Genomic DNA, 9,764 nt, shown 5'->3' on the forward strand with positions numbered 1-9,764 from the left:
GGAGGGGGAGGAGGAACATGCCGGGTATAACGGTTGCACAGGAGGGGTTTTAACAAGGAGGTATGAAATACGTTAGGAATGCGTAGATTCCTAGGAAGATCCAAGGCATACGAAACAGGATTAACCACATGTAAGATACGAAAAGGACCAATAAAACGAGGAGCCAACTTCATAGAAGGCACACGAAGGCGAATATTGCGAGTGGAAATCCAAACCCGGTCCCCCACGGCATAGGATGGAGCCGCCCTGCGATGCTTGTCTGCCTGAACCTTCTGGCGAGCAGCGGAATCCACCAAAGAAAACTGAACCTGCTCCCAAGTAGTACGTAAACCAGCCAAATGTTCATCCAGAGCTGGCATGCTCTGTAAGGAGAATGCAGCTGGAAGAACCACGGGATGCCGGCCATAAATAACGTAAAAAGGGCTCTTACCGGAGGATTCATGAGCAGCGTTATTACGAGCAAACTCAGCCCAAGGAAGAAGGTCAGCCCAATTGTTCTGATGGTGGGATACAAAACAACGAAGATACTACTCTAGTGATTGGTTGGCACGTTCAGCAGCTCCATTAGACTGGGGGTGGTAAGCGGAAGAAAACGAGAGAGAAATACCCATCTCTGAACAAAATGCTTTCCAGAATCTGGAAATAAACTGGCTACCCCTATCGGACACGATCGAAGTGGGAATACCATGCAACCGAAACACCTCCCTGGCGAAGACAGAGGCAAGTTCCTTGGATGAGGGCAACTTGACAAGAGACACAAAATGAGCCATCTTAGAAAAACGATCCACTATCATCAGGATGACAGTTTTACCATTCGAAGGGGGCAATTCAACAATAAAATCCATGGATAGATTGGACCAAGGCCTCTCGGGTATGGGCAACGGATGCAACAACCCACAAGGAACTCTGTGGGAGGACTTCATACTGGCACAAGTAGTACAAGCATGTACGTAATCGGTGACGTCCTTGTGCAAGGAAGTCCACCAGAAATATCTAGAAACTGCTGATAATGTTTTAGAAATACCCGCCTCTCGGGGACATCAACGAATAGTTTATCAGCAGGCCTCTCTCCAGGTGCCATGTTTTGTTTAGCCTGTATAGCTTGTAAGAGGGAAGAATAAATAGATAGAACAGTAGTAGCTATTATTCTGTCGGGGGGAATGACAGGGGTAACATCAATTTCTAGTTTGTCAACAGTTTCAAACTGTCTGGACAGAGCGTCTGCTTTAGTGTTACGATCACCTGGTCTGTATGTGATTATGTAATTGAAACAAGATAAAAACAGAGACCACCTGGCTTGCCTAGAAGACAATCTTTTTTGCTTCACTAAGGTAGGAAAGGTTTTTGTGATCCGTAAAAATGAAGATGGGATCCTTAGTACCTTCTAGTAGATGTCTCCATTCCTTGAGTGCCAAAATGATAGCAAGGAGTTCGCGAATGCCTACATCATAATTATTTTCTGCTTTGGACATCTGTCTGGAAAAGAAGCCACAAGGGTGCAATGGCTTTTCAGGTGAATCTCTTTGAGACAAGACAGCACCTACCCCTATATCAGAAGCATCAACTTCAAGAATAAAGGGTAAGGAAGGGACAGGATGCTGTAAAATAGGGGCAGAAGCGAATGAAGCCTTCAGGAATTCAAAGGCCTCAAGCGCTTCTGGTTTCCAGACATGAGTATTACCATCCTTTTTGGTCATTCTGGTTATAGGTGCTACAATGGCAGAAAACCCTTTAATAAAGCGCCTATAATAATTTGAAAAACCCAGAAAACGCTGAATGGCTTTCAAACCCTGAGGTAGAGGCCATTCAATGGCAGAAAGTTTCTTGGGATCCATACGAAAACCCTTTGCAGAGATTATATAACCCAAGAATTGGACTTCTGATTGATCAAATTAAAATTTTTCGAGTTTACAATATAGACCGTTAACAAGAAGAGTCCTCAACACTAATTTAACATGCATGTGATGAGTCTGTAAATCAGTTGAATAAATTAATATGTCGTCCAAGTATACTATTACGAATGTGTGTATGTACTGACGTAGGACATCATTAATAAATTCTTGAAAAACTGCTGGGGCGTTACAAAGACCAAAGGGCATCACAGTATATTCGTAATGACCACTCCTGGTATTGAATGTGGTCTTCCATTCGTGATCCTTTTTGATACGTATGAGATTGTAAGCACCCCTAAGGTCCAATTTAGTAAAAACCGTGGCATGTTTAAGCCTATCAAATAGTTCTGTGATCAAAGGTATGGGGTACGCATTTTTGACGGTGATTTTATTAAGGCCCCTATAGTCAATACAAGGCCTTAATTCGCCATCTTTCTTGGATACAAAGAAGAACCCAGCCCCTGCCGGGGAAGAGGATCTTCTTATAAATCCCTTTAGTAAAGATTCTTTAATATATTCCTCCATAACAAGATTCTCTTGAGGAGACAAAGGATATATTCTCCCTTTGGGAGGCATAGCACCAGGTAGTAAATTAATAGCACAGTCATAAGGTCTGTGAGGTGGCAACTTTTCAGCCTCCCTTTTATCAAAAACAGATTTAAGAGACAAGTACTAAGGGGGTATAACAGTAGACACAGGAGGAATATTAGTAGAATTCAAAGGGGTGATTTTAACAATACAAGACTCTTGGCAAGCATCACTCCAAGATACTATTTGTCCTGACTCCCAGTCAAGATTGGGATTATGAGTACGCAACCAAGGATACCCTAACACGAGGTGAGAGGAAGGAGAAGTAATGATCTGAAACCGAATGGTTTCAGAGTGTAACACCCCTGTAGACATATGTAATGGTACAGTTTCATGTGTGATAACTGGAGAGCATAATGGTCTACCATCTATGGCCTCAACGGCCAAGGGTGTCTCCTTCTCTCTAGTGGGTATGTTATTTTCCTTAACAAAACCGGAATCTATAAAGTTTTCGGCCGCTCCAGAATCAACCAGGGCTAGTATATTCCCTGCTATGCAGTTTCTACCAAGGTGCAGGGAAACAGGGAGAAGCAATTTATTAAGAGGCAAATGTGAGGGCTCTGATGTCACACCCAAGGCCTGTCCTCTATACGGTCTTAGGTGCGATAGTTTTCCGGACGCACGGGACATTCTTGTCTCATATAGCCCCTCCTACCACAATAAAGGCAAAGTCCCTCTTTTCTCCTATAAAGCTTTTCGGCGTCAGTAAGTTTAGCAACCCCTAACTGCATGGGTGTTCCTCCTCTGACCCTTTAGATCCCTCGGGAGTCTCAGCTCTAGGTGAATTAAAGGGGACAAACCGTCTATTTCTGGACTTGGTATATAGCCTGTCACGAATCCTGTTATCTATATCGATGAGATAGTCAATAAGGTCCTCTAAGGGTACAGGAAGGTCCTTAGCTGCTACCTCATCCAACATAGTTTCAGATAGGCCTTCCATGAACGCAGTAGTAAGCCCATTGTTAGTCCAATCTACCTGTGAAGCAAAGGTACGGAACTGAATAGCATAATCGGCTACAGATTTAGATCCTTGCTTAATTCTCATTAACGCCCTGGCGGCATTCTTTGACCTTTTAGTCGTGTCAAATGTTCTACGAAAAGCCATGAGGAAGCTATTGAAATCATGTACCATAGGCCCATTAGCCTCCCAAATAGGATTTGCCCACTCAAGTGCTTTATCAGTAAGCTGGTGCATAAGAAAACCCACCTTAGATCTATCAGTGGGAAATGAACGTGGATACATTTCAAAGTGGAATTCCACTTGATTAAGGAATCCCCTACATGTCTTAGCATCCCCTCCATACCTAGGTGGCGGGGTTAGATGTGCTGAAGCATTAGGCATATTAGCTGTGTCTGGTACAGGGGTTACAGGAGGCGCAGGTACAGGTACCGGAGCTGTTCTGGATAAAAGTGTCTGGATGGCTTGAGCCATTTGATCCATACGGTGGTCCTGTTCTGCAAATCTAGCCTCATGAGTGGCCATCTGTTGTCCTAAACTTGCGGGGTCCATGGCCCTATCGTTATGTCACGGTAATATACCCCAACACGCAAGAATAGTCCAGATAGTCTAGAGGCAAGAAAACAAGATACGTCTTAGAATCAAGATACGTCTTAGAATGGCCGGACTTAGACGAGTACAAGAAAAGACAGAGTCCAGAACAAGCCGAGGTCAAGGGAACCGAGAGACAGCGTAAAGTAGAACAAGCCAGGGACTGGTACACAGGAGAGCAAACCGGCAGACAAGCAAGGATAAAGAGAAAGCGGAGTCAGGAACGAAGCCAAGGTCAAGCACCAAAAAACCAACTGAACGATACAAGCACTAAAGGGAGCTGAACAGAAACCATGATAGGGCAAGGTACTAAGGAAACAGGTGAGTATAAATACTCTAGAGTTCACTTTGATTGGCCCCTGTCATATCCACGCCAACAAAACGTGAGTGTATGGGGAATGTGGCATGACAGGGGCCAATGGGAGACTGTTTTAAATTTTGTCTCCCACTGTCCCTTTAAGAGCGCGCCCGAGACACGCGGCACGCTCTTAGAGGCAGGCGGGACACGTGACCGCTTCTCGCGGTCACTGCCCGCCTTCCTGATCTCGCCGTCGGATGAGCCGCGCGTGGCTCGTGCAGGAGCAGGAACGCGCGCGGCGGGAAGAGAGGACCCCGGCCGGCCCCTGGAGAGGGTAAGTACTGCTACAGTTATAAAGTGAGGGGTCATTGGCGTCGCCTTACCTCAGGTTGTTAAACCGTTTTAGAACAGTTTAACCCCGAATATGTGTTTCCGCAAACTTGCCCTTCCTCCTGCGGCCTGCGCTGCAGCACCTCATGCTATGCTTCTGCTTAGGCAGCAGTGATTGGCTGAGAGCATCAGTATACACCTTCCATGTATTATTGGTTGCTCATTGAGTGTTACAGGAGTTATACCTGTACCCTTCTGATGTCGACTCTGAATATAGAGTTCTATTTATGAGAAGCAAAAAGGAGTATAAACGCAGGGTTTTACTTGTGAGTAGCATAAATGTGTCTTAATGGAGGTGTATATTTGTGTGCAGTAATATTGTGTGTGAATGCAGGTTTGTATTTGAAAATCAGTGTTGAGGAGAGAAATTCCCTCCTACCCAGTTTACCTGCACAGATCTCTTTCCCACCAACTGTTTGTATTTACCCCAATCCCCCTCATTAACACAGTTGCACGTGATGGCAGAGAGTGCTGTGTAAAGAGATGGGCACGTTATAACGGCGTACTCAGAGAAACGGCATACTCACTTGACTTACCAGACAAAACTGAACAGGTGAAGAATATTAGAACTCACAAAACGCGTTCTTTTATGTACAAGACTATTATGCATGCGCAGTGGTGTGTGCACCAAAATATTCTTACTGGAAACCTAAGTAAAAAATCTCTCGATGCACGAAAAAAAATATATATCTTTAGTACTTATTTAAATTCAAAAAGTAAAACAAAGTGTACTGCTTCAATAAATCAGTCTAACAATTATTTAAATGATCTAAACATTTAGCAGGTTAGTATACAAAGTGACTGAAACATCTCAAGCTCTGTATAAAGAAAGCCGTAAATCGCTAGAGCTTTACGAATATGTATTATTTTAATATTAATGAGAACAGGGTGCTTGAACCGTAAGAGAAAATACAGCACCGAACTAACAATTAAACCCCCCACGCAGCCTCGTAAAGAAGAACACCAGAGCAAGCAATGGGTTGCTCTTGCATATCTTTACAGCTTCCTCCAGTAAGAAATGTTAAGTTTCCTTCTTCCTCAGCTGTTGGATGCCCTTGGAATAACAAGTTGTGATTTATTTAATGTCTATGTCCACTGTCCACCCCCTGGTCCCCAGGATCTTAAGTCCTTACCTCTCTACCTGCTCTCTCTGTCTTCTGTCTTCACTGTAACAGGCATCAGGCTAATTCTCTACTCTTTATTGTCATAAAGAGCAGACTGCCTCTAGAGCTGACTGAGACTCCACCTCTTTGTAATACTAAGCCAAAGTGCATTCAGTTCTAGTTTCTGAAACACCTCTTAAAGATACAGCTCCAGTATCCCAACTACAACAAAGAAATAAGATACATGTGGTGCAGTGTTCTTAACTCCTTCAACACTAGTATTAGGGGGTGTTCCTTACATGTTATTAGTCCTGAATGTATTAGGATATTACTGTCAACATGTAAACATGACAAGATGCAAAATGTTTTTTTTTCTTCCGGGTACTTCCTTTAAAGTGACATAACCCTGAAAACATTCTGTTCATTGGCTGCAAAGGAAAAGAGAGGATGGGGCAGCTGGAATGACTGCCTGACATTTTACCATTCAGAATTTCACTTGAAAAACTAATCGCATTTGATTCAGGAATTTTATTGCAAAAAAAAAAAAAAGGATTTGTATGCTAAGAAGGCTTAAACATAAGAACAAAATATTAATCTTGCTAACAAATACATCAAATAAGCGTCTGAATATGTTAACCTAAATGTATCCAATAGGGAGAAAAATGCTTTAGACTGGCTAAAATATATATATATATATATATATATATATATAAGTATATATATACTTATGCTTAGAAAAAACCCATGTAACAGGTAATTGTAAAATGCAAGTAATCGGGTTCCATGGTTGAGATGGACTGTATATTGGATACATTGCATGATTATTTCAAATATGCCTAATGCTTCTTTAACCGTTGGCTAAAGGGATACTCTAAGCAACAAAACAACTTTAGCTTAATGAAGCAGTTTTGGTGTATAGATATGCGGTCTTAGTGCTCCATTATCTGCCATTTAACCCCTTAAAGTGGCACTGTCATGCCGAACTTACCTTTCCCCAATTGCTTCCTCTTCTCTCCCTCGGTCAGGATCTGTTATTCATTTTTTCCTGTCTGCTCTAGTTTTCTTTAAAACATAAGACAAAGTAGGGACTATTTTTTACTATTTTGTCTTACGTATTTTTCCGACGCTTGGCCAGCTTTGACCCAGGGGAGGAGCAAATTCCCACAATTCTCACCTTCCTCCTGCTGCTTCATTCGGCGTTCGAACGCTGGCGAAACTAACGAATTTCATCCTAACAGAATGAGAACAGTTCGTTCATTCAGGACTTTTGTTCGGATCGGAATTTCATTTGACTGTATGAAACTCCTATCCTATTCGTGCCGCGAGTTGATAGCTCCCTAATTCCAACGGTATTAGCTCTCTACTAAAACGCTGAAAGACTTATTGCTTAGTATTAGTAATAAATCTGCCCCTACTCGCTATAACTGGTTGCTCACTGTTGTAACCCCCCCCCCAACTACTTTAATAAAGTGCCCCTTAGTGGGGCACCTATAAAAATAATTAACAGGAGCCCCCACTCATGCACCAAGAGTGGGGACCACCAGACTAAACGGGAGACCTAGTGTCTTCCCTCGGCCCCCACCCATGAGCGGCAGGTGGGGGCCATGAGATTACAATGGGGGGAGGACCTACTCCCAGCCCCACTGTCCCCCATCCATGAGCAGCGGGTGGGGGCCCTTAAGTTACAATGGGGGAGAACCTATTGTCCACTCCCTCTGGCCCCCACCCATGTGCAGCAGGTGGGGACCTAAAATACAACAGGGGGGACCCATTTTCCACACACCCTGCTCCCACCCATGCGTATCGGGTGGGGGCCCTTAAGTTACAATGGGGGGGACCTATTATCTACCCCCCACCCATGAGCGGCAGGTGGGGGCAAAAGTTACAATAGGGTGGGGACCTATTGTCTCCCCTCCAGCCACCACCCATGGGTGGCGGGTGGGGGCCCAAGTGACTATGGGTGACAGGTTGGGGCTAAATGTAGAAATTTACAAATGTAGAAATTACCCCCCCTCCCCAAGACCCTAGTCACCCCCTCAAATAAAGCCAAATAAAAATACATAATTCTGTTGAATTCATAAAATGGAAAAAAAAACTTGCACAAAAGAAAAGAAATTCAAAAAATTAAAATAAAAAAAATTGCGACGCAAAAACCACTTGAAAAGAGTTCGACATGAAACCGGGAATGGCACTTCTAGCCTACTAGCAATGTATCCATTTCAACAGGCTGTAAGCTATACAGTTGTAATCACAATTATTCAACCTTCATTGAAAATCAGGTTTACTGTCAAAATTTACAGTTTTGGCTGTTTGCAAAGAACAAGTCAAACAAAAGCAATTGAAATAGCTCAAAACAATGAATGCTTCATGTGGTTTTCCCAAATTTAACTAAAAATGCAACTTATTATGACTTCTCCAGTCTCAAAATTATTCACCCCCCTAAATAGAATCCCTCACAACAGCACAAATATGTAAAACGGGTATTGTCTCAAGCACACCTGATGCAACTAATCAAGAGCTTCATTAATTGCACCAGGTGTGCTTGAGCTGGAACACTTGAAATAACTGAAGTCAAAACAATACTTCACAAAGATAACCCCTTAAGGACCGAGGACGGTTCAGGACCGTCATCGGCATTTTTGCATTGCCGACCGAGGACGGTCCTGAACCGTCCTAACGGTCCAATGTACTTACCCGATCGCCGTCGTTCCCCCGGCGGCGATCGGCGGTGCTCCCGTTGTGGGGAGACTGCCTGCAGCCCAGACAGTCTCCCCATGGCGGATTAGGACCCCTGTGGCCATGTGATCGCCCAACAGGGCGACCACATGGTCACAATAGGTGTCCATGTCTCTGCCTGCAGGGGGACTGTCTGTGCTGACAGGCAGTCTCCCTGCTTAGTGTAAAATCATAAAAAAAATAAAGTTTAAAGTTAATAAATAAAAATTATAATTATATATGTGTGTATATATATATGATATATAGACGTATATTATATATATATAATATACGTCTAAATATCATATATATAATGTCATACTAAGTGTATTTTTATATTAATATGTACATATATTAATATAAAAATACACTTATAATTAAATTACACACGTGTATATATATAATATATATAATAACTATATATATTGTGTATATATTATTATAAACTACAAATAATAAGTAATTTAAATTAAACTAAAAAAATTAAAAATAATAATAAAAATTTTAAAAAAATTATATATCTATACGAAATTTTATTCTAACTGTATTTTGATATTAATATATATATATTTATATCAAAATACACTTAGAATGAAATTGTATATATATCTATGTATATATAAATAAATAAAAAGAATACGAACTATTCATATGTCCATATACAAAATTACATAAATAATTATATAAATATACACGTAGACTTCAAATATATAAATATGCATATATATTTAAATTCTACGTGCGTATTTATGTAATATTTTTACATAATTAAGTTATTTTATTGATTGCAATTTAAGGGACCTGCCTGCCAACCCAGGCCGAAAGTTCAGAGAATTTAATTTGCTATCACTGTATTTTACCCTGTAACGTTCTACGACACCCTAAAACCTGTACATGGGGGGTACTGTTTTACTCGGGAGACTTCGCTGAACACAAATATTAGTGATTCAAAACAGTAAAACATATCACAGCGATGATATTGTCAGTGAAAGTGACTTTTTTGCATTTTTCACACACAAACAGCACTTTTACTGATGATATAATTGTTGTGATACATTTTCCAGTTTTGAAACACTAATATTTGTGTTCAGCAAAGTCTCCTGAGTATAACAGTACCCCCCCATGTACAGGTTTTATAGCGTTTTTGAAAGTTACAGGGTCAAATATATGGGTCATATTTTTACATTGAAAATGGCCAGGTTGGTTACGTTGCCTTTGAGAGCGTATGG

General features: G+C 41.6%; 1 protein-coding gene across 1 annotated transcript in view; it reads right to left on the reverse strand.

Moving 5' to 3' along the window:
- Positions 1-5,954, reverse strand: part of LOC134602696 (fatty acid hydroxylase domain-containing protein 2-like) — a 36,991-nt gene extending 31,037 nt beyond the window's left edge. Inside the window, exon 1 of the mRNA XM_063447845.1 lies at positions 5,851-5,954. The gene's annotated coding sequence lies outside the window, so the exon portion shown is untranslated. The remainder of the gene's footprint in view (positions 1-5,850) is intronic.
- Positions 5,955-9,764: the final 3,810 nt, after the last annotated feature.

The sequence above is a fragment of the Pelobates fuscus genome, chromosome 3 (genome assembly GCF_036172605.1).
Source record: "Pelobates fuscus isolate aPelFus1 chromosome 3, aPelFus1.pri, whole genome shotgun sequence".
NCBI lineage: Eukaryota > Metazoa > Chordata > Amphibia > Anura > Pelobatidae > Pelobates > Pelobates fuscus.